This window comes from Agelaius tricolor, unplaced genomic scaffold (assembly GCF_023055355.1).
Source record: "Agelaius tricolor isolate 1412-34295 unplaced genomic scaffold, bAgeTri1.0.p SCAF_1, whole genome shotgun sequence".
NCBI classification, from domain to species: domain Eukaryota; kingdom Metazoa; phylum Chordata; class Aves; order Passeriformes; family Icteridae; genus Agelaius; species Agelaius tricolor.
Window position 1 is genome coordinate 23987945 of NW_027269261.1, and position 26771 is coordinate 24014715.

The following is a 26771-nucleotide window of genomic DNA, read 5'->3' on the forward strand; positions in this document are numbered from 1 at the left end:
GGTCCAGAATGCAGTGCTCCATTGTGGATGTGCTGAGAAGATGTGTAAAATCAGAGCACTGTTGCAGTAATGCTTTAATTGTTAAACTGTCAAAACAGCTGTTAATCTGCAGTGGAGGGACTTCCCGGGGCAGGGGTTGTGTCTTGACCTTTGTGTTTTATAGGCAGTGGTCTTCACTTCCTTCACCTCTAATAGGCTTCAAAATTATACAGAATCATGCAGACTGAAAGAAACACAGAGTTATTAGGGAGGGGTGGTGCAGTCTCTGAACAGCTACTATTATTGTTTCCTAGTCAGTCATATTTCCAAGTGTGTAGGAAGCTGAATTCTTCTTGTACAAGTATTCCCCATAATTTGTATCTCACTTCCTTTCCTGGGGTGGGCTTTTTTTCTCTTTGGGGATGTGAAAAGGCTGGAAAACTGTATGGATAACGCAGTTGCTCAGTGCTGTTGTTTTCCAAAGCTGTGGTGTGTGCAGTGTGCAGGATTGTGCTGGGAATTTCCCCCCTCGTGCTTGAGCCCTGACTACGATTTATAGAAGGATGGAAGTCTTGACATTTGGAACACAGCAATGCCTATTGCTTATTTCCCAGTAGAACTTTCAACTTAAGAGATTTAGATGCTTTTCTTTATTAAATGGAGCAAATACTTCAGTGTTTTCAGCTCAAAGCCCATCGGCATATCTCCATATTTTGTCGGGGGGCCCAGCTGCCAATTCTCAGTGGAAGTGCTGTTAGCAGTGGTGGTAATCCAGCATGGTGGTCCAAGAAAAGGATAGGAGCCAGAAATTTGTGCTCAGGCTCCAGTTTTCTCTCTTGTTATTTGGCTACAGTCACCAAAACCAAAGCTTTGAAAAAAAAGTGTCTGGTTTATGATAAATTAGATGGTCACCCCAGAGTCAGGACCTGCCCCCCTTGCTTTTGAAAATGTTATCCCATACCTTTGTACCTCTGTTTCTTGGTCCATCAGCTCTCAATGATGCTATATTTCTTAAAACAGACTGGGCTGCTTGCAGTGCAGTGGTTAAATCTAAAGAAATAAATGTGCAGATGGTAAAGTAGGTTGTTAATTTTGGTCTGTAATTGCAAACTGAGACTAGAGTAGGAAAAGTCATGCAAAACAGGAGTATGTGTTTGAGACTTTAATGTCTGCCTTTAAATTTCCATCTCTGTGTGTCTCTTTCTCTCCCTCTCTTGTGCGCACATGTCCCCAGACCTCATACTCTGGCATCCAGCTCATCCCTGCTGTCACCACAGTGGCATTTGGCAGTCCCTGAGGTGAGAGAGTGAGCTGAAAGTGTGCTGTATGGTGTCCTGCAGCTCTATCCTGATGCAAAACACATTTCCCACCTCTAGGATGCTTTCTCATGTCTCCCCTTTCTGAGCGTTCCCTCTTCCCTTACTCCCACAGGACAGCACTCCCTATCCTTCAAGCAAAGTTTTACATCCAGATGACTAATTTTAACCTGATTATTGTTTGTGAAACCAATAATTGGAAGAAGTCAGTCATTGCTTAACAGCTTTAGCGGTAAATCAGTTCCAGCAGCTTGCTGGGCTGCTGCTAGCATGAATCCACGTGCTTCTCAGCTAGACGCTCTCGTCTCTCTCTCCTCCCTCCCCTCTCTCTCTGAGATCCTTTGCTGGGTCCATATGGGTTTGGGGATGTAAGCACTTCAGAGGAGTGTTTCAATATATGGTTATGATTCTAATTTTTGGCATCAGCTTTTTATTACAAGTTGTTGACTGGCTGGAGGCGTGAGAGAGTGGGAGCAGGGAAGGTTCTCGACCATGTGTGAAGCGAGGAGACAGCAGTAGCAGAAATAGTACAATAACTCCTCTCTGGAGCATGAAAATGGGGTCTGGAGCAATCCCCTTGGCCCCTAATCTCTTGCTAGCTCTGGGGTTTATAGCATGGACTATGACAGTTTTGCTGCAAGGAGGGGTCAGGATTTCAACCACAATAAAAGTTGTAGCTCAAGTTAGTAGCATGTAAAGTATTTTGGTCTGGCCAAAAGAAAAAAAAAAGGCACTTAAATTATGAAATCCAAACCTCTGTTTTAAAATAGTATCTATGCTATGTACTGGTGTTCATTTTTGGTATTGTTTTGAGTTTGATTTTCTTGTGGGCCTAAAAATGTAATAAAAATGTAAGCAGATGTGTTTATATGATAATATATAAAAAAAAGCTCCTGAAATGCAGAAATTCAGAAATTTGGTTTGTATTTTATATTATGCACAAGTTGACATTTTATAAATAAATTAGTAAATGCAACCATATTTCCAAACAAAAACAGTAATAATTGTAAGAGATTACTGAACCTGGAGATCAAAAGGTGAAACTAAACTCAAAAAGGAATGAAAATACTTCAGGGGCAGAATGCTCATGTTCAGGCTCTATACTGGAGTGATCTTGTGTAGCTGCCTTGCAACACCAGACATATTTCTGTGTGTGCAGCACCACACACAGCTCTCCCTAACAAAGCACTGATGTGCCATGGTTGATGGGAAAACCAGAATAACAGAGATTCCCTAGGGCACAAGGGGAGCAAAAGTATTGGACTGACTTAGCATGGAGCCAGGTCTGACACAGCTGAAACTCTTAACTCTTGTCCAACATGAGCCCTGCTGAGCATAACCTGGTCACTTTGAGGTTATGAGGTCCCTGCATACCAATAATAACCAGAGCAGACTTTTTGAGCACCTGAGGGCTGGATTTGCTGGGCTGTATCATGCTGAAGCAGTGGGATGAAAACCCCAGGGGATAAAGCTGGAGATCAGAGGATTCCAGCTAGAGGCAGGTACTAGGCATTTGTGTCCTATTCCTGGGTGCTTTTACCTCCTCACAAACTACATGGGTAGCTGAGGTACCTAAAAAAAGAGGGTTAGAGATGCCACTTGAGAGTGAGCAGTGAGTGGACCCTGTGATCTCATGTAAAATGCTTGCCTGTAAGAGAAAGTTTTGTGGTCTGTGAAATTTTGGATAAGTTTTGGGCCTTACTGAAAGTAGTTAGGGAACAAATGAGTGTACAGAGTCCTTCTGAAGGAGAAAAGGATGAGAGTATTCCCTGGAGACATATTAAAGTCAATCCAAAGCGAACTGATGACTTTACAACCCTCAAGCAAATTACCCCAGACCATTTGTTTTGTGCAACAGGACTGTGTATGAAATATGAAAATGTGTACATGACCTTCTTTTAAACTGCTATGATTTATTACTGCCAGAACCATGAGGGAATCAAAATGAGTTTATGAAGAAATCAATGTTATGGGGGATTGCAAAATGATGCCGGGTCTGACGAATCCTTTCTGAAACCCTTTATCCACAAGAAATCTGCTTCTTTACTCAGATGTTGCAGAGTGGATAAGTCATCCACTCTGATTCCAAAAAGACTTAGGTCTCTAAATGATTTTCAGGGTGGTGATGTTTTCCTTTTTTTATTATTCTGTGCAATCTTCTGCATGCACTTATAGTTTGTTGTCATCATGTCTCTTAATTGATGAGAGATCTGAATGATGCTGGGTTGGTTTTTATTTGACTGCATAAAACAGCCCAAATCACCTTTTTCAGATTTTTCAGCAACCTTTATTTTACTTGCTTTGATAAATGTGCTTTAGTTTAAAAGCTACTATATTCTTTCATATTTATAATTTGATGTATGCTTTTCCCATTTCCTCATCCTTCTCAATGTCTTCATTCTGCAGTTCTCTTCAGGTGATAGTTCTGAAGCACACAGAAAAATAGCAGGGAGAACAAGAAACTTTTGTTTTCTTTTCTTCAAAGAAAATTCTTTGAGCTGAAAAATGAGACAGTACAGCCTTCAAATCATAATACAACTACTTGTGTTTGGGAAGGTACCACAGACTCCTGATTTTCATTGCATATCAGTGTTTTCTGCAGTATAGGAGTAAATCTATTTGATGTTTTAAACTAGGTTTTTATTCTTCTTTTCTGATTTCTGGTCCTGACTGAAAGCGTTTGCAAATGAAACCATCTTTGGTAACAGGATTCCCTTCTTGCCAGAAGAGGAGGAAGATGACACTGCTCTCCCTGAAGCTTCTGGCCATGCAGCCTAGAATAGGCAGAATTTCCTCTGCTTCTGGTAGGAAATGCATGACAGGGCTGTGTCCTAGAGGGACACATTAATTCTACATGTGTCTCATCTTGAGATAAGTCTGGCCTTACCTACCTTTACTTTGGGGATGAAAGAATGGGACTTCTTTTTCTCAAAAAAACCCTAAAACCCTAACAAGAAACGTGACCAAACAAAAAAACCCCACAAAAACCAACCAACCAAGCAAAATTGGAAAAAATTTGTTCTCAGACAAGATTAGTGTTTTAAATAGTTTTGAATATTTTGATGAAAAATCATATCCTGTAATGTTTATTTTATTATTATTGCCATGTGTTGTTGCTAGTGCTATTGTTTTCAGTTAAATCTCTCAGTTTGTTTAGGTTTTATTTTCAGAAGCATATTTTGCCTTGAGACCATAATTTTAATTTTTTTTTTTTGTGGTTTGATTTAGTAAAATACTATCTGTCAGTAGGGATGAAATGAGCTCAGGAGGGGCTTGATCATGTTTTAAGGACACAGATTTTAGGACTGGGTTAACTTGATAGGTTGCACTTTGTGTCCCCTCTCTCTGCTCCTACATTCTGCTTGTGTGAGCAGAGCAATTGGTGCTGGGAGCTGATGTCTGCGTGGAGCACATTTCAGGTGCCCTGTCTTGAGCTGTTTCCAGTCTGGGCCTGGAGGCTCATCCTCAGAACTTGTCACAGTGCAGTAGATGCACCACTGGAGTGGATCTTCCAGTTTAGTTTCATAACCCAGTTTGTGAGCCTTGAGGAGTTTGAAATGCAAACCAAAGGATGGTAAGTGGGATGATGGTGGCATTTCCTTTCAAAGCTTGCTCCTGATTTGAAACAGAAAATAATAAAAAGTTCAGTGGAGCTGAACTTTGTTTCTTGTGCTCAGGGATATCTGACACAGTGGCCTCTATGTGAATTTCCACTGCATGGTTAAATCTTCAGAAATGCAGCTGTGGTCTCAGGCGAACTTATACATTTTTGACCTTTACACATCTAAAAAAAGCAACAAAAAACCCCCCAAAAAACCAAAAAAACAAACCAACCAAAAAAAAAAAAAAAACCAAACAAAAAAACTCCCCTCAAAATCAAAACCTAAGTACTTTAAGAATTCATGTGATGTGCAAAGTACATTAAAACTATGAGAATGGTTGTCCATCCCATGTTTCAGATCACATTCAGGTCACCTGGAGCAAGTATCTTGCATTTTTATTAGTTCAAAATGTAGATTTATTTTTCCATATTCAGTAGCCTTCAGCAGTAATTTTTCACATCCTCATGCTATCTACGGTGTCAGCTACTGTCTTTACCTGGCCTGGATTCTTTTCCACTTGCATTACACCTGCATTTCTACATACACTCACCTTTTCCCCTATTTTGCCTTATCACCTGTAAAATATGCACTTATCTTCTGAGATCAAAGCTCAGTTGGTAACAGGGTGATGTGTCTATCCACCCCAGCCCAGCTCAGATTTGGGAGTATAACATGTCCCATTAAATTCAGCATGTCTTTCATCTATCAGCCACTGGTGTAAGTAGAGTTACAACTCCAAAGAATGTAACTCTGTATTAACCATACTTTTCTACATCTGTATGTTTATTAGAAAAGTATAGTTCTTCTACTGCTTGATGTTTCTAGTACGTTAAATATATACAACAAACAACCATTAATGAGTTTTAAAACTGTGACTCTTATTCAGTCCACTCAGTGCTCTTGAATGTGAGCCAACATTAATTCAAGCTCAGTTGATCCTAATAAGTAACTAAGGCCCCATTTCATAAACATGCAATTCTAGCTTGTTATTTCTGGCACTGCCATTAAGCAAAAGTCTCTACCCTCAGAATGACAGAATTAAGGGATTAGGGATAAACTGAAAATTGTGAATAATTCACAATTTCTTCCCTCCTCTCCTCCCCACCAAAGGCAACTCTAGAGGGGCTCAGAAACTGCTCTCAATTATGCACACCTTTTCTTCTGGGAGTTATGCACAGGAGTGTGACCTGCCAGTGCAATGAGATTGCTCATATGAGAGGAGTCTAGGACCAGATGTAATATCTGATACTTTCTCTTGTCATCATGTGTTCACTGGAACAAAGCACTAATGCCTGCACTAAAAAGTGCTGCTTACAGTTATCCATCCTGAAGGGGAACTTTAGTGCTCCCCAATGTGTGTTATCCCAACAATATGTATGTATTTTCAAAAGAAATCTCTGACATTTTTTACTAAGATGCAATCAGGGTCACTCCTTACCCTGGCCCTTCAGGTAATGTAGAACATGTGCTCTGCTTGTTCCTGGAACAGCTTTTCTCTTCAACTTTCCTGATTTTGAAGAAAGATATTTTATAAAGATCCTGCTGAATATGAGAAGCTTTGCAGTAGATGCCTTTTGCTACATAAAACCCAGTTAAGTAGGAGCTCACATTAAAGCAACATAGACTGCACAGCAATTGTATTTCTCAATGCAGATATTTCTTACTCAGTCTTTATCACTGCCTTGCCACTGGATTTCAAGCAGCTGTTGAAGCCCTAGAGCTGTATTTCTAGGACATATGGGTTTGGAACCATCCTTTCATGTGCTTGTCCAGTGCCCAGTCCCAGGTTCAGTCTCTCTCTGGCCTTGCAGGCTCTGTGGTGATGTGGAAGAGAGTAAGAGGTAAGGAAACACTTTGCCTCTCTTCTACAGTGAGAATTACTTGCATTCATGAAGTCTGTGCTGTTAACACACTCTTTTGCTCAAAGGCTGAGCTTTCTTGCTGATGCTAAAATGTTTGTATAATGCTTATGTACTGTTGCATCGTTGTGCCAAAATAATAATAAAAATATTTAGCTAAATTAAAATTGGAATATGAATGGCCTTATAGACTTGCTGTCTTTATTCAGTGCCAGTGAATGGCTGTGCTGTTGGTAGCACTCATTAATATTTCTCAAGTGGTTGCTGATGTCATTCTTATCATGGGCTTTCTTTTTCTTTGTGTGCAAATATTATTTTTAACAAAGCATGTGGGGAAAATGCTGTGCACACAGCTGTGTTAGAAGTGAATTCAGAAAAGGCCAGATCAGTTTGTAAGAGAAATCAGGTGTGTTGCCATCAAGTTTTGGGTCAGTAGCAGGGCACCAAGTGACTTGGCTTTCTTGAAAAAGAGAGTAAGGCTTTTAATTTCCGAACAGAATGGGGGAATGCGTGCAACCCACAGAGACTGGAGTCTCTCCAGGCCTATCTAACATAATGAGAGAATTCTTTGTGAAATGCATAAAATGATGACATTTTAGTGGTGAGTGAAATACTTGATTACTTTTTCCATAACCTAAAATAATTGGAATGTTCTTATGCAGCCCCATTCCCAGTGAGGACTAGGAATGTGTAACCTCACCATATATATTCCTGAGAGACATCTCTGGGGCAGAGTGTGGTGATATGGAAAAATGCATTGGAAAGTGTTTTCTTAAGCCCCAAGGAGAAGTTACAGGCATGTTCATCTGAGAAAACATCCAGAGATGGATTCAGAGTCATGGTCACAAGTCTGAGGAGAAAAAGCTTAGTTTGGGCAAGGTTTGCTGAGCTCCTTGGTGGCCACTGAGATAAAGGTGAGTGCCTGGCTTAGTCTGGCTTGTCCACATGGCTGTTTGTAGAAGCAGAGAAGGGACACAATGGCTGCTGGCACCCGGGGACAGGGCAACACAACCCTGATCCAGGGGAGGGCCAGCCAGGATGGACTGACTGCCGAAAGGACAGCTGGGCTCTGAGCTGCCTCTTCATCCTCTTTCAGCCCACCCTGTTCCCTGCCACCATCCTGAGGGGAATCCACATCCATGCTGAGTGCTCCTGGGGCTACCATAATTCCTCCTCAGGTTTGAAGATAGAGGATTAAGTGAATCATCCTCAAGGGATTTTGGTATTTTGCAACACGGTGAGGTTTTTTTTGTAATGTCTCTGACTAGCAAGGTTTAGCATGATCTTTCACAGAAAATCTTTTCTGGCCGATTGAGAGGCAGGATGTAGCATTTCAGAGGGGTAAAGAAAAATGAAAATGGTTAAATGAAAATGAAAACCTATTAAAATGGCATGTAGGACAAATGTGCTCCTGCAGCAATAGGAGTAGTCCTGGGTACTGTGTTAGGGCTTGTACTTGATGCACAGACACTGTACAGCTCTGTCACAGTTTAGCATCACACTGACACTACCCATAGCCAACCACAGAAGGAAAGGTTAATCTCTGCCCTGTGGAAACAGCAACTGGACATTCAGGAGGAATCTCCTAGGTTGAGATTCCCAGTACACAGGGAATTGCATTGGCATGTGGAAGAGGAATAGACAGGCAGTGGGTGATACCAGTTTGAACAGCTTGGATTGCTTTAAAAGGTGACCCAATCTTTCTCCTCCCAGTAGCATCCTAGTCCTGCTGCCAGAGGGTGTAGTCACGGAGGACAGAGTGTGCATTGCTCAGCATGGCTGTTTTATCAGGCTCAGTGGATAGTTCTTTCATATTTTATGTTGCCTAAATAGAGAAAGTTTATAAAGAGTGGTTTGCAAGTGGTCTATGTTGACACAACATTTTGTGGGGACACACAGCACACAGAATGGCTCTTTCTAATGCAAAACCTTGGAGCATTTAAAGCTGGACCTGTTTCATTGAGGAGTTAGACCACAAATAGTCCTGTGCAAAGGAGCTAATATCTATAGGAGATTCAAAGACTGGAAAGGGCTGCTAGAAGTTATATATTGACTGAAGATGAGCCAGGCTACATCATGCCTGTTCACCAAATTAATTATTTGTTTCAATATTTATAAAAGTGAATAGGAAACAGATGGCAGAACTGGAGATGCTTGTTAGGTTTCTGTAATGGAGAAAGGAGAAAGAGAGAGTGGAAATCAGAATCTCACCATAAGAGAGGAACAGGAAATTAAAATGTCAGACAACTGACAAAACTGCAGGACCACACACAAATATAAAGTTTTCCCATAGGATCTCCAAAATATTTTAAATTTAAGTCTTTTCTCTTTTACCACCCAGAAATCAGAATAAAGGTTTGGTTTTTTTTCTTTTTTTTTTTTGAGGAAAAAAGTTATTAGAACCCAGTTATTAGAATACAGTATATTGAAAAATTTTTTGGAAACTTCTCTGAGTGGTTCGGAAAAGTCCTACTGAGATATCTAATGAGAAGACAGAAAAGAGCAGAGATGGGAGTTGCTGATTTGTGTATTGAGCATTCACATCCTTGTCCTTGGCAGGAAGAATTCATAGTCTTTATTCTGCAATCACTGGTGGTGTGGCCAGCAAAGGTCCTGCAGACTGGGGTTATCAGGGACCTCAGGCTGTGTTTGTCCTCTGCACTTATTAAGAGCATCTGTGTCTTGTGGCCTGCCCTTGAATTTGGATGCATTGAAATTAATTTCCTCTGATGTGCAAGATGTGGGCAAGGGAGTCCTGCTGGCTCGAGGGGCATCCTTACAGTGTATGTTCCACCTAGAATGTTGGAGTGGGGGAGAATGAAAACAAGGGGCTAAAAAGACTGGGAATTTTCATATTAAATAGGTTTGCTGGAATTGTGCCAGTTGTGTTAACTGAGGGTCAGGGATCCTGAATTCATGTGGGATTCTGATAGTCCACCTGCAGCCAGCACACAGCAATTTATTCTCCATGCATGTCAGTAGAAGAGAGATCTGGAAAATCCAAGTTTCACTTCACAGAAATCTATTTGTGCTGCATCATCATCTAAATCAGCTGGATTTGTAAAGTGGTTGAGAATCCAGATAGACTTACTGGTCTCTTCCTCTCTCAGAATTGCTTCTCGGTTTCAGTATTCTTGGGAACACAGGGAGATATGTGCTTTGTCCAATATCCTCCTAGATGGAAGTGCTTGCTGTCACTCTAATAATCTCTACTTCTTTATATTCAGCAGCCCTGAGTAAGGGCTGTCTGCTGACCTTTCCTCCAACAGTTCATTCTGAGCCAACTGTGCTGCTCTGCTGAGAGATGGCCTTTTTCCTTTCTTTCTGCCTTTTTTTCTGTCTTGTGCTAGGGTTTTCTATGTCTCACTTTGACTTTGGCCAAGTGCCTCACAAGCTGTGGACCCTGAATGCCTGCCTTATTTGGAGAACATAGGCTTTTCAGTTGGCTTGACCTCCCAGTAAGTTTCCTACTCTCCTTTGACCAGCTTCTGCCTTGCCAGTCTTTGTATTAAGCTTTTTTCCTCACTTTCATTGTATAAGTTTACTCATCCTTTGTCCTTCCCCCCCAAAATAGAAGAAAAAATTTGGGTAGCTGCTGCTCACCATTGCCCAGTCCTTCTGCTCGCGTTTGATGTTCACCCCAGGGATAAGGAATTTGCAAGATCCTATTCACACCATGTCAGCAGATGCTCCTGCTGAGGATTATCCTGTCACTTGTAAAATAGCTTTTTTGGACAGGTCTGTTTCAGAAAATTGTTGCCCACTGCATTTTAGCATAGATTGGCAAATCCAGCCCTTTGCAAGCAGGCTCTGTAGTCAGTCCCTGAGAAATATTTTGTTCTGTCTGCCAAGAGTCGACTGTTTGGGTTAGTGTTGCTGAACATAACTACAGTTTTAGAGGGAAATGCTGGTCCCTCAGTTGGATCAATGAGAGCAAGGTTGGGCCTTTTAGATCAACTGCAGACCACAGTCTACCAGAAAAATGACTTTGCAGCAGCTCTTTCTCCAGTTAGCAGCTGGTAAACCACAAGAACAAAGTGAGGAGCAGAACCTGGCATGGTAATGTCCTTGTCCAATGATAATAAGATACCTGCAAAGAGGATGTGTTTTGTGATTTCCCCTGTATTTGCTTTCAAAGGGAAAAGCATTGGAAGGAGAGGTGAAATAATTGAAATCAATGGTGCAGCAGTTCAGGAAAAAGCAAAGCGGCAGATGGATTAATTCTTAATTTGTCTAGTGATCCAAAAGGTGAGTTTTCCATAAAGGCTTTTTATGGCACTTGTTGTACACAGGTACAGTGGAAGCAGCAAATACATTTGGTTTAGCTGGGTGCTAAAAGGAGGAGTTAGCACTTTGCCTTTTGCATTTCTGCCTTCCTCAAACACTGGGAGCTTTACCATGTGCTTCCTTTGGCAGGTAGGTATCTCAGGAACCTGGTGCTTCCCCAAGTCTGAACAGAGCTTGTCTGAAGTTGCCATTTACTGAGCATGTGATGAAATCAGGCATGTTCAGATGAGGGACACTAGGAACCTGTGCCTTTGCTGTTCCCTGAGTAAAAAAAGACTCACCTGTGAAGCAGGGTACAAAGGAGGTTTGTTGTACAATTTTCATCTACTCTTCTGACATTGCCTCTGATAAAGCCAGATCTGAATTCATCCCAGGGGCCACTCCAAAGATGAGTTGTATTTGGTCCACTGAATTGTGACTTACAGGGTAAAAGAAGGCATACATTTTACAGAAGTGTTACCTGTGACTGACTGAAGATTAAAAATAATTCATTCACCCCCAGAGAATCACAGAATGGGTAAGGTTGGAGGGGACCTCAGGGGGTCATCTGGTCCTCCCTGCTCAAGCAGGGTAACCCTAATGCACAGTGCACAAAACTGCATCCAAACTGATTTTTTTCAAGGATCTGGCTAAAGCAAATGGACAGTCTGGAATAAATCTGAAAGGTATTTTCTTAGATATTTTCCTCTTTTCCTCTCCTCTTTGCTTATCTGAATCCTGACATGTGTTTCCCTGCCATTCTTCCTGCCTGTCTCCCCACCACTGTGCTGCTGTTACTCACAGAGAATTGTCATTGTGATGGACAGGACATGAAAAGGAGTGACCTGGTAAGGCCCATTCCTGGAGGAGAAATGCACTGGAAGACAGGGAAGAGGAGAGGAGAAGGATTAGCATCAGCCCAATATCCCAGGATCTGATGCCTTTTTCAGAGCTGTGCTTATCCCTGCTCTCAAAGCAAGCCTTTCACAGTGCTTCCTTCACCTGCAAGCCTTGCAAAGCCCAGCCTCTGGTGGGCTGCCTCCCTTTGCAGCAGTCCCCAGGTTACCACACAGCCTCTGCTGTCTGTGTGGTCTTTGGAATTCACATGGCTTGGTGGCAACCAGTAGGGAGGGAAAATAACGTGTTTTATTTATTTAGAGTCAAGCACAGTTTAAAGTCCATTCTAAATAAATAAAAACTCTTAGCCAGATTTATATAAATAAAAAAGCAGATTTTCCCCTCTCTTTTGGCTGCTGTTGAACAGCATCAGTTTCGAGACCACACAAGGAGCTGTGTCGACAGCTCAGAAATGTGCAGGAGAGGCAGAGGTAGGAGGGGTAAGAAGGACCTTGATAACTTGGTTCCTAAGCTTTGGGTTTCTAATGCATGGAGGTTCCCTGTGGACATTAAGGAGTAGCCCTGACACTGTGGTGAGTTGAAATGTTAGAGGAAAACTGTGAATATCCTAGGTCTTTAACAGAGGAATATTTCTATAAAAGATCAGTTTTTCTTCACATGCTTCTTCCGCTCTACCAAGGCATCGGTAGAAAAGGTGGGATTAGTTAGCGCAGCTGAGCAATATTTTCTCTGTCTCTTAGTATAGCTTAGAGGTGACTGAGCACCCATAAGAAAGCAGTGATTTGAGGAAGAAACATTTTCTTCTTAGGAGGCTGATCACATTTGGCTTTTGGGGCTTGAGTCTGCGTTAGCAAAGGTTCCCAGTTTCCATCAAATGGTTCTCCCACACAGGTGCTGACAGTGTCGTGTCTCCTGTTACAACCATCACTTAGGGAAAGTCCAAGCATGGTTTCATTTTCTTGGGAATGAAATGTATTATGTCTGCACAAGGTTTCAGATCTCTCCTCACTTGCAGACCTGCCAAGATATCAGGAAGGGTGACAAGCAGCTGCTGTGTGGAGCACCTGGGTTTTGTTACTCCAGATGAGAGATTACAACAGGCCTTAAATAGTTATCTGCTATAAATGGGTTCTCCTTGAGGCAGCATTTACTGAGTTGCTCATGGATGAGGATGGGCTGGAGAACATGATTCTGCTGGTTGCAAGATTAGGCTGAGAACAAAAAGAGCCCAATTAATGATTGTTATTTTGTGACTGGTCAGAGGCCACTACAATTCTGACAAAGAAAATCAAAGAAACACTCTTGCAAAGCAAAGCTTTTCTCACAGTTCATTACCTCTTTCATATTCTGAACTTCCTTGTGCTGGCGGACAAAATGACCAACAGATGTTAGTCACATTGAGGAAAAATTTCAAAGAATAATTTTTTAAACATGTCCTTTTATAGCTTACTTTACCCACTTTATACATTATATTTAAAGTTATGCATGGTCATATATCCGACAATACTTTGGGTTGTCTTGTTTTGTTAGTAAAACATCAGCTCACTTTTCTCTTCCCACTTAATGACACAGCTGGGGTCACAGCTTGTCAAAGGCAATGGTGTCAGAACTCCTAAACATCCTCCCTAAACCTTTATCCTGTGGGAAGTTAGTACATCTCAAGGCTGTATTGCTCTGTGGTCCAGTTAGCAGTAAAATTACATTTTCTTTGCACAGATGAAGTCATTATACAACTTCTGCTTCTGCCGTGCCAACCTGCAGACGGTTGCTTCATCTACCTGAGACAGCAAATCTACCTCATACAGCAAATGGTCTTAGTCCAGCCCACTCAAGCCAGAGACATGGACAATTTCCCTCCTGGCTTATTGAGTCTTCTTCCTTGAGAACCCTCCTTGCCTCGCTGTGAAGAGCAGACACTTGGAAAATGCTACGTAGGAATTACTATTCTATTTAATTTTGGTTATTTATAGCAGTTAAGCAGCAATAGTTCTCAATAGTTCTTAGCAGCTTTGAAGGTATCCAAAGTGGGCACTTGGTGGTGGACTTGGCAGTGCTGGGTTGATGCTGGATCTTGATGATCCGAGAGTTCTTTTCCAGCCTAAATGATTCTATGATTCTCTGATGCAGGAACACAGATAGTGTGCAATAGGATCACATTGACTTCCTACATGAATTTCAGGGCCCCACAGGTTGTTCCATGCACAGGGGAATGGATTTCATTCTTATGTGTGCATATTTTTATTTCAGGAAATTGTGCTGCTTTTTGAAAACCTGCATGTAGGAGACCTAGGACAGATAGTGCAAAATACTTTCAAACCTGAATTATATTTATTTTTTTCCTCCTTTTAAAAATATTATTGAATGCTTTCCACTATGAGTGTATAAAGTCAGTGGCAATGGATTGTATGTGCAATAAACAGCTTTTTGTGTTTATTAAATACCCCAGCCTTGCAATTTAACCAGCAGTAAGTTCATTTATTGCATTGCAAGCTGAGTTGTAAGGAAGGGTATCACTGACTTATCACAGTACTTTAAGTAATCATACTGGAGGTTATTAATTTTCACAACAGAGAATAAAAAAATATTTATCTGATTTTTAACTCTCAATAGTAACAATAAATGTTTAGGCCTTATATATATATATATATATTTGGAGTGAATTTTAATTATTTTCTAAAAAATGATAGGACTGAGCAAGAAAGAAGGGCTTTTATTGGTGACAACAAAATATCATACTATCTGGTGAGAATGGGCTCCTGGAGGAATTCTTTGCAATTTTACACAGAACAACAACAAATCTAAGCCTTGGAACTCTCAGAGAGATGGAGCTACACTTCCATGTTAAATATTTTACTGGAATTCAATGTAAATGTTAATTCTGAAGCATCAGAAAAATTCTAAGGAACAAAAAAAAAATCCTGTGGGAGGTTGTGTTTTAGGAGAATAAGCATAATTATCTGTGTGACTGTAGGCAGTCTGCTACTGATTAATCTGGTACTGATTAATCTGTTCTGATTCTGAACAAAAAAAATAAAATCTTCTTAGCACATACAATTAGCTAGAGATTAGAAAGTAATTGCTGTCAATGAAGATTGTATTTAAATCGAATTTCATATATTGTGGCCAAAATTAAATGTGACGACCAGCTGCTCACTTAATAAACTAGACTGAGATAATTAGTAGGAGATAAAAGCACTCCATACTGCAAGGATTAAAAACATTTTGTAAGAAGCATCTATAAAAAGGTTATAATCATCATAGGGGTAAAAAAGGGTTTTTTAATCAGGAAATCAGTCTGGCTGATTGCTAGTCCAGCGTTATACAACTGACTTTTTGTCCAGTTATTTATAAATAATTACAAAGTTGTTGCTAAAAAAGTTATTTTGATGTTTTTTTTTTCTGGTAGGACCTTCTTGCAAACCATGGGGGACTCTTTGATATGGGTATGTTTGGATGAACAGAAATTTTATCACAGACAAATGTGAGCACAAAGGTTTGTATTTAGGAGGAAGAAGACCCTCCATAGAAGATTTTTGCATGCTAGAAATTGGTGATCCTCCAAGCTCTAGAGTTCCTTGTAGTCACCTAATTTAACATGAGCTTTTAGGCTGCTTTTAGGAGCATGACTTGAGTATTGTGTGGGCAGGTGGGAGAACACTGTATAGGATTGGAGAGCTGATTATTTTTATAGGTAGGACTGATGAGCACTTTAATAGAAAAGCAGGTTAATTTCTGGTATCTTTTAGCAAATAGGATCATAAACCAAAAGGAAATATGGGGAAAAAAATCCCAGTGGTGCTCCAAGTGTCTAGTGATAATAGAGATGTTTAAGGCTCTCACATACACAGTGTATAACTTGCATATATAACTCATATCATATACCAATAAATATATATATTATAATATTGGTGTTGTAATAGGTATATTATAACTAGTGTTACAATTTTATCTGTAAATATATGAAGGTTTGTATAAAGGTGTACATATGTATATGAGCCTGTGGGCTTGGGAGGTTTGTGGCAACCAGCCTGCTTCTCAATTGCAAGAGCATCCATTTAAAAATCTCAGCCACTTAAGGGAACAAATTAATTCTTCTGTCAAGCTGTTGTAATTCAGCTTGCTCTACCTCACATAATATTTCTGTCCTTAAAACGCAGCAACACTTGGTGGGACTGGTATTGTGTACACAGCTCTAGCTCCAGACAAGCTTTGCTGATCTCAGTTGCATAATGGACAGTAGGACCTGGCCCCCTAAAATTTAATATGTCAGTCCTAAAATAATTTAAAAAGGAATTCATGTGTCTTCTCCTCCTCCACACTGCCTGTAACCTGAGAGTGTCCATGTGGCTAAGAAAACAGACTTGTCTTCTCTAAATTGAAGACGTTCTGCTCATACCACTGGAGAAACAAACTAAAAAATAAGGCAACCAGATGTTAAAAAATGTTGAAAGTTCCTTTTTTTGGAAAGGTAGCTATGTTAAATAAACATTAAAATGCTATTTTCTCTATATAACTATTCATTTTAATGTCACCCCAAGAGTTCATCCAAGGGTCTTTGGGTCACCTGGGAGAATACAGTATATTTTGGCTTCACAGCCTTCAACTTGCTACAATGGGCTAATTCTTCCAATTAATGAAATAAATGCTGCTGATGTAGATGGATTGACAAATTATTTCAAAGGCTAGTTTGTTGAGGCAGATGGCAAGTCTGATACAGCTAGAATGCATTAAGAGGCTTCCCCTGGCAGGAAAAGGAACCCTTGGAAGAACAAGATACAGTGACCATTCACCCTCATTCACCTGGTGGCATTTTCCTGTCCAAGCAGAACTGTGACAAAATTAGAGAGTGTGAAGACTTTTTGTCCCACAAAGCTTTCAACAGGGCTTTTTGTTTAGGGTGAAAGAAACTGATTCAGACAAGATACTCAGACAAGCTGAGGTAGCTGTAGGTCTGGTAATCCCTGTTGGGCGTATTGCAGTTTGATGTAGAAAAGCAGGTTAATTTATGGTGCCTGGTAGGAAAGGTGATCATAAACCAAGAAAATATGAGCAAATAATTCAAGGGAATGCTGTGAAGTTTATTGATACTTGATCTATGATCACATGCTGGAAAGATAAACAGAGCTAGGAAGGTAAAGGGAGAATTTCAACAACTCTGTTTATGTGGGTAAAATACTCTTGGAAAAAGCATGTCTTCCTTTTGAAAAGACATTCCTCTCTTTGAGACAGCATTCCAAAGTAGCTGCATTTTAATTCAGTTTGCAACAGTTTATGAGAGCAGATGCATTGCAGTGTTGGTATTTCAGCTCCATGGATTAATGCATTTACGTGCTTCAGGGATGATGGAGGTGGCTTACTGCACACCTGAGACCCTCTGCAGGGCACACTGATGTCTGGCTGCAATTTCTGAGCTTTACAGCTTTAGCTAACTAGTGTGATAGCCTCTGTGTTTGCAGACAGGAAATAACACTCGCTGTCAGCTGTGCTGGATGTGGTGAGGGAGGGCGCGTTCCTGCCTTCCTACCTACAGAAATAAAAGGGCTCACAGAGCAGAGGCTGAGGCTCTCAGCTGGTGCCCATCAGGGGAACGTCAGAGGGTGGAAGGTGATACAGGATGTTGCACACTGCAGTAATCTGGCTCTAGCACAAGTGGCTGGAAATGTGCTACCTGACATGCCACAGCCCATCTCCCTCAGCAGAGCGCTCAGCCAGCTCCTGGCCAGAGCACAAGGGGGGAGTAGCAAATGCAGGCATCCAGGATGGGGGAGCTAAGCTGCTTTTCTGTCCCATGTGTTCACTTGTTTGAGCCTGGGCAGCTCTCTGTATTCTGTGCTGTACTAGACACTATAGATAAAGATCACAGTTGGGCAGAGGGCTACCATCCCTGCAGTGGAACTAACATTGGTGGTCTTCAAGTCTAGCTCAGTGAGAAGAATAACTCCAAGCCATGGAATCGAGTTGCTTTGCTACTGCATGAACTTTAATGTTAATTAGCTGTGTGAGTGGACATCTGTGCAGAATTAGCTGAATTCCCAAATCCTAACTGGACAGTACTCCATGGGGAAATACTTGACCTCAGTCTATGTAGATAGGTGGATTTTTTTTTCTTTCTTCCTGTTTATGCAGGGGAGCCCATGGAGGCTGTTTTATTTTGCATCACTTGGAGCTCAAATATGAGCTGTCAACCTGTAGAACAGTGTAATATTATAGATAGCTGACTGTTCACTAGGCTCCAGAAGGCTGAATCACCTCTTTTTAAAGTATCAGTTTTCATTGTTAGTGAAATTTGACTTTTCTAAAGAAAAATGTCAGGAATACATGTAAGAAACTTGCTCATCATTTATGTTCTGGTAGCAGCTTAGTCATAAAAACAATTGTATTTGCAGTACACATGGATAACCTCTTAAAAAGTATTGTTTAGAGAGCCCAGGAGAGAAATCTGTGCAACATGCCAATGCAAGAATTTTGCTATCCCTTCTCTTAGGAGAAAGGTAGACAAAGGAAATAATTTGCTCTTTTGAGAGGAATCTATTTACCTTCCAAGAATAACCTATGAGATAGTCTAATGATAGTAATCAATCTGCTGCTGCAGAGTGCTTGCTTTGTTTCTTGAAGAGAAAACTAAGTGTGGTGGTATATCTCAAACACATGGGACATGGAGAATATGGACTGGCATTAAAAAGACTGCTTTTCTGGGCTGAATTTATAGATAGATGCTAAGAAAGCAGCCAAGAAGGCATATTCACCAGAGAAGTTTGTGTGCTTAATAGTCTTTCTTTTTTTTTTTTCATTTTTATTTATTTTTTAAAAATTCTTAGACTGAATAAAACACAAAACCCCATTGTTTTTAGCCATGCTCTGTCTACAGATTGCTTCAGAATTTCTGTGCCTTCAACCTCAATTCTCTCTCTCTTTTTCTCCATCCAAACACTTCCAAGAGCAAAGAGGATAGTTGCTGGGATGTGGTGAAGGCTCTGAAAGGAAAAAATAAATCAACATCAAATGGGCTTCTTGTCCTCCCACTCTGCATACTGGAAGTCTTAAGGAGACCACAGGACCTATCAGTACTGCCCCCCAACACATTCTGCATCCCAAGAAGCCTTCTGTAACCCAAGAATCCTATTCCTCTGCAACCTCCAATAACTTCACTCAAAATAAAACTCCTCGTTTGGTGTTTCTTGTGTGAAATAATTGGTGGTGCTCTCTGGAAGGTGCAAATTGATGAATTCCCTCAGTTCCTCTTAATGTCTGAAAGAACTGGGATTGTAAAATGATTTTTGGGGGCTATTTAAGGACAGCCTATTTAATCCAGTGGATTCAGCTCTTGACATCTGCTGTTTTATACTGTTAAACATACTGGTAAATGCTTGGTGGCACCTTTCTTGTCCAGGGTACCCTACTGATGTGGCTTCTCTCTGGCCTACATAATAAAGGAGGAGTGTCAATAAAATGTCAGCATTTACTGCATTGTCATATCAGTGAATATTCTTTAGCAAATTGGAGGCTTAGGGTTGCCTTACTTTTCTCAGTTCAGGCAGGAGAGGTGAGGACTAATACATGAAAGAATACTCTCCTGGACAGGGCAGGCAGCTACCCCTGGCTGTAGCTGTCCTGTGTGTCTTCTCTCAGCTTCACCAGACACCTCTGAGATACCTGCCCAGCTGACAAAAAGGTGAGTGTAAAGTTCAATGTGCAAAGATGGGATTTATTTTTGAATTTTGAAGTGCCAACTTGTTTTGCTGTTATTAACAAGGAAAGAAACTCCTGATGCTTGTGGCTGAGAGAGTAGAGGGATAGCACTTTAGCTGCACTGGGCTAATGTTTGTAGCTTTTCTTTGTCCTGTCCTGTTTTCTTTTCTTTGTACAAGAGAAAATATCTGTGTTTAGATCTCACTGAAAGCAGCCAAAAAAACTCTTGTCACTATACTGTATTAGCTTTGATCTAGTGTATTTGATTATGTTGGGTATTTTTTGTTTATTACAGGCTCTCAATTTTCCTTCTTTGCTCTAAAAACTGTACTCAGAATATTGAACCACTTTTCTCCATATCAGAGAATCTGCTTATTGACATCCTGTTAGAGGCCTGTGCAAATACTCTTCAAAAAGGAATAAATGAAAGACACCGGTGAAAAGCAAAGTTTGACCAGAGGGCAAAGTTCTGTCAAAAACACTTTCTTTGTTACTGAGACATGACCAGATGTTTGTTTATAACAAAATGCCTGCATTGGGATTTTTCAAAGCCCAGATGAGGAAAACTGTATCTAATTGCTTCTAGGAGTACAGTCATGTCCTAGCTGCAACCTGGGTCAATGTGTCCTCAAATCCTGTATCTGGAGATGCTGGGAGGGGAATAAAAGTGTCTGTGTTTTTGCTGAAAGGAGATAGGGCTGTCAGTTCAGGCACACACTGAACATCTGCTCTGCCTGAGCCCTGTGGTTTAGCTAGATTAAAATGCCACATTAAAATGATCATCAGTCAATCAGAACACTTCCTCACTCTCAGGAACATAACATCACGCTCAGCCCTGCAGTTCCCAGGGCAGCCAGTGCATCGTGCTAGGGGAAAAAATCAGAGCAATGAAACGTTTCACAACTGTGGTTTGTTTGGCCTGTGTGATGTCACAGACTCGTGTTTAACCTGGCATCAAACAACTTGGAATTGTTCTCCTGAATGATTTTAAATCTAGATAATTATTTGGATTATTAATTTTGATTATTTTAATCTTGGCTATTAACTCTAGTTAGCAAAATGAAATGTAATTCGTGTTCTAGCTTTGGTAGAGTTTCCAATCTATAAATCTGTATCGCAGACCACAAATTTGTGTTGTTTCAGTGGCATAGAGATAATTTCCCTTTTATTTAAACCCCTGGATAGCTATTTAAGACTACCAGACTACAGGTCTTATAAATTATAGAAGTAGGAATTGCCAGGAAAGCTCTGTTTTATTAATAAAAAGAAAGGCAATACTAATAGAAAAAGCAACCCAGACAAATTATGATAGTCCCCTTCAGCTGGCTTTTAGCTGTAAGCAAGTTGTCTATGGCAAAGGATTATTTCTATAAACAATCAACAGTTTATTAACAGTTATGTAAATGTTGGTCTGAAGTACCTTATGTGATGATTTGCAAGGCCTTTTGCTATACAGAATTTGAATTACTTAGAATTAAATGTCTGCTAGCATTTATTAAGGCATTTAACTAATTTGGTTTTGTTTTTTTTGGTGGAGCAGAGAAGGTAGAAATGCATATTTTCTTTTGCACAGTTCATGTAGCAATATAATTTCCAAAGTCTATTTAATGTGGACTAGCCATAAATGTATTCATCATGTAGAAGCACAGTGTTAATGAAAAAAATTCTATAAATCAAGGTACAGCAAGTTGATGTCTCCTTTCAGAAACACCCACTGCATGTTGAGGAAGCATCTGGTGCAATTTTGAATTTTTTTGTCAATTAATTTATTAACCAAATGTGGAAAAGGCCTGACTGCAAGTATTTCAAAATTTTGCTGATTGAAGTTGCAGATATGAATTGAGAGACTGGAATCAAGGGACAGATTATGGCTTTTTGGAGCCTGAAGTACCTTATATCCTATGGATTCTGACTGCTTCTCCTGCCCCTATTCTCATTCCTTCCCTCTCACCCCCCTGGAACTGGAGTGGAAGGAAGGTTTCCTTCTTGGGAAGCATCTGTGATCTTTTCTTTTGCAGACAGGGAATTTCTTGGAAGAGCAGACAGCTGTGCTTCCAAGGCTTGGCTTGCCCTGGCCTGCTGCACCTTTCTCTGAGTAACATTTGACCACTCCTTTACTGGGGTGATGCTGAAAGAGTCCTTGCAGTGACAACTCTCACTGAGATGAATCACTGTTCATACTGCACTAAAAAGACCACACTGCATTGGATAAATGCCATGGTGTCAACTTAAAAAAAATAAAAGTGTGCTAGACTAATTTGAAAAATTAAAATAAGAATTGGTGATCCAGAGTTAACAGATGATGTCATGATTAAGGATGGTAAGAACAGCATTTAGGTATCTGCACATTAAGCTCTCCTACCTGTAGCAGCTCCAAAAAGTCACATTTTCAGGAAACAATTCTGTGTAAGGCTCTGAGGAGGAAAGCTCTGCTCCTTAAGGGAAGATGATGATTAATGCACTGTAAAGTTACTCTTGAGCTTGCCTTGTGATACCTTCTCTATGCTGTCACACCTTGTTCAGCATTTTACTGACACCTGAGAATTCCAGAAAAGCATGTAGTAATTACAGAGTATTATCATCTGCATTTCTGATACATAGGCTCTCATAAAATGCCTCTTAAACAATTTCTTGCATTTTTTCCTTTAATGGTTGCTGCAAATGACATCATTTTAATGTGAACTTCAGTTTCCAACACCTTGCATGGTAACACCTTGTAAAGTAGTTTAACATGACAGAAATACTTAAATAAAATTTGGGGTTGGTCTCAGAGATGTCCCCTTTAGGATACTGCAGTAAATTCAGCCCCCAGACTGACACCCTTTTTTCCATATAAATTTAATTTCCCAGGGTTAACATTTCTTCATAGTGCGAGTTAATTACTTTAAAAGGAAAAACTGCAAGAGTGTTATACATCTTCAATGGCTTTCCCTAGCCTTTGGAAAGTACATGAATTTACCATTAAGCTTCAGGTATGCTCTAGTCCGTCACATACTTGGGTTTGTTATATCCATTACTAAGCTTAATGTTATTTGTTATTATCTATTAAAATCTCTAGTATTCAATTTTTCTCAGTATTTATATCTTATTTTCATCTCACCCTTTCACTTTTGGCTTTGGTTTTCTTTCACTTTGACCAGTTTATTTACAACCACTGAATAGAAATGCTGCCACTCCTGCTTCACAGCTCAGCAAACAGGGAATGGTGGAATTACTGTGTTGGGCCATGCCTATTCAGCCTCCTCTGCTTGTGCCATTTGTTATAACTGAGCTCTGTCCATCATAACTCTAAAATCCCTCTAAATTAAGTCTGTCCAGTAAAGCCAGGCTCTTTAAATGGGTGTGAATGCTACAGGTTTCTTATAGTTCTCTTTATTCTGCCATTTAAGCACAATTATTTTTCACAATATGTTTCTTCAACCCAGCATAAACCAGCACTCTCCAGCCTGATGTCATCCTTCATATTCTGGACAGGACCTATGATTCTCAAGTGATTCACTGAAATGTCATGTATTTTCAAGCCCAAAATAGAGGCTTTGTTTTAAAAACAGCTAAAATAAAAAAAAGAAAAAAGTGTAAAAACAAGATACTGGAACAGAATAGATTCTGTGTACACGGTTCGGAAATATGTACGTGGAATGCATCACTCCTAACTAAATGTCTGCATCATTTCCTCTCCCCAGGTTCCAACTAACCCTGGATGGAATGGCATACATGACACAGGGATGACTTATGAGATCAGGGAACATTTATCCTCCCAAGGCAGGAAAGAGAAAGGCCCTCACCCTGTTAGTCACTGTGGTGGTTAGAACGTTTGGTGGTTTCAGGGAATGGTGGCCTTTGCTGCAGCCCATTGTGTAATGGGCAAACTTGCTATGCAACCAGTTAGAAACTGCTCTCTAGAATGAGGCAGATCTTTAACAATATCTCCTTTGCCCTGAGCAATTGCAGGTGGCATCCACATTGATATTGAGGAGGAAAAAGCTGAGAGGGAGATAGGAATCTGAAAGTGGTCCTAGGGAAGCATACTCAGAGTTTGCTGGGCAGACCTCAGAAGGAAATTTCAGGAGAAAAACCAGGATGCTGGTGTGGATATTTTGGTGAATCTAAATTCTTACAAAGAAAAGGCAGAAAATCCCAAGGCAGGTGAAGCCAAAGCTTTCATTTGTTTTTTTGGCAATCTCGAGTCTCAGAGATGCCTGACATTTGGAAGGAGGGGTAGGAACTGGAGAAACTACCTGGAAAGAGTTTGAAAGTGTTCATGGAGAGTGCACAGCAGGCAGGAGGGGGAGTGATAAAAGCATCATAAAACAACAGGAGTTCCTCAGGGGAGCACTGAACACCAGGCAAGGAGATAAATTAATCTGGAAATAGTTTGCTAACTGTTGGCTGGGGGTATAACCAGGGCAAGGACTCAATACAGAGCCAAGAGCTGCTATTGCTGCATAAAACATAATGCAGGAGTGTCCTCTGAGTCTGACATAGGTACAAAAGTTCTAAACAAACCAAAACATGGGTTGAGAAACACCACTCTGTGTTTAATGCCCCTATGTTTATTTGCAAGGAGGTTTTAGAGGAACACTTTCAGTTTAGGTGTAGAGTATGGAGATGGGATCAACAGACTGAGCTTTCAGGAAAGGCTGGAGATAACAACAGCTGAAGTGTAAACACACGGGTTTCTTGGCATATATGGGTAAAAAGTTGATGATGACGAAATTTGTAATTGCATTTGGGGGAAAAGGTATCTTTTACTGGACCAAAACTATGCCAACCACATCAAGAGGGTATCCCTAATCGAAACACAGAGGACTTACCCTACAGGACTTACCTGTAGCCTTTGAACTCATCTTTCAGGTCACAGGAATGTTCCCTGCAGGGTAGGAAGGGTCTGAGGACTACCCTTGCTGGCAGGTGCATTCCTCATAGACCAAGCAGCCAAACTGTGCTGTCACAGTGACACATTTGGGTTCCACTGGCCAGGGAAATGGGGTAATGTGGCTTAACTTGCTGGCATGGGCTGAGGTTTTCTAAAGTCCAACCTTGCTCAGAGGACTGCTCCTGAGAGCTGAGCAGAGCTTTAAGGCTTTTCCATTGGCTTGGTTTCACCTGAAGGACTTCTGCTGGCCCCATGGTGCTCCCACACAGAACCATTGCCTGACATGTGCTCCTGTGCCCATTGGGTGGGAGCAGCAGCCCAGTCCATGGGGGAATGGATAAGGCATGTTGGGCCACAGCAGAGCAGCTGGATTTCCTCCCTGCCTCCTTCCCTGCCTCCCTCCCTCCCTCTCTCTGCACAGGCAGCGCAGCACAGCCAGCCTTGGCGCCTCTGGGGAGCAACCTCAGCCTTTGGGATTGGGAATTTCCAGGTTACAGCAAGTTCAATTAGAGTTAAGGTTCACCCCAAGCTGCAGATGAGCTGGCAACCACAGCCTTGATGATCTGTTTGTGATTATCCTACTGAGAGCTTAATTTAGTTTTATTTTTGCCAGTTGATATTTGCTGTCCCGGGGCAGAGCACTGCATCGTGTGCTCTGTGTGCAACCTTATGGTTGTTTTTCAAATATGTAAATAGAGATAAGTTATTTCTCTCAAATCTCTAGCTATTAGAGCTCATTTTTAGTGCTACATGCACTTACTACAAATCCTTGGATTTTGAAGTCGCTGTTTCTGTTCTCAAGCCTCAATCTCCGTTTAAAAGTATTATTAGGGTTGATTAACTGTAAGGAAAGTAAATATTGGTTTTGCTGACTAAAGTAATGCCTTTAAACACAGCAGGTAGATTACCTTCGATGATGGATTCAAACACCTTCAGGGACTGCTTGGTCTCTTTATTTACTATTATCAATGTTGTAATTTTTTTATCAAGACTGACAGTTTCTTCTCCCAGAAAATCTTTATTGCAAGGCTGACCTGCCTAACACCTCCCTATTAGTAACAGAAACAAATAAGAGTTGATTGTTCAGCTGCTGTCATTTAAAAAGACTAAATCAACCTGCCACTAAAGAATAATTCCCTCTGGTAACTTTATCCATTTGCCCTTGGTGGTGACACTGTGGATACCACCCTGGTTGAACTATATATTAGTTCCTAGAGAAGCATTTCTAAATATATAGCTCTGCACAATGTTGTGATTGAAAAAAAGTAAATAGCCATGCATGGTTCAGTAATCTGAAAAGAATGCAAAGGTTCAGTTCTAATTGCTTTGCACAATTTAGTACCATTTTGCTGTGCTTTCCAAATGGGTTTATTCTGCTGCTCTGTGTATATCTGTTATATAACATGGCAGCACTGCCTATATACAGACAGCTCTGTTTTTTAAAAGGATGTGTCAGTATTTTTATTTTATGTTTTGAGCACATTTTTAAAAGACTCACCTAACCAAATGACCCACTCTGGGAGTTTGCTTATCCAGAGTCCTACAAAGGACGCAGTAACCTGTCAGATGAGTTATGAACATGATTTTAAGCTTATTCATTAAAGCTGTCTTTCTTTCATCATCTTGGAATCAAGTCTCTATGTTCTCTTTGGATTGGAGTCTCTTTAAAAGATTTTGTGAAATATGTACTTCTTAAAATTTTGATTGTAGCATCCACTGAGGTTGACTTTTATTTATTTTGCATACAATTGTTCTGTATGCTTCTAGATATTAAAGCCCACATACTGCCTATCTGTGAAGAGCTGCTCTTCTGAAATCTAAGGAAGAATGGCTGAACACTCAATCATTGGACTGGAACTTCAGTTTAACTTCAAATTGCTCTTTTATGTCATACAACTGACAATTTTGTTGTCACATTTTGCTCTTAGTGCATTCCTCACATAAATCCTACATGTAGTATGATTATATTTGAGACTAATTTAAAAAATTATCTATAAGAATTGTTAATATTATTGATATCTATAAATATCCCAGAGACTAACTCACCTTACTTCTTTTCAAGGTAAGTTATCATACTGCTAATAGGGATGGTAATAAAAGTTAGTTATGATGCAATTCAAAATCTGTCTCTATCTATCTATATCTATCTATCTATCTATCTATCTATCTATCTATCTATCTATCTATCTATCATCTCTCAAAGCTTTCATTCCAACTAACCAGAGGAATGTTCTGGTTGGTGTGTTTTGCATCTGGTTATTTTAAGGTTTCTGTGCTGTTTTTACAATTATATGGATGAAAACAGAGTTGTACTGGGATTTAAAGC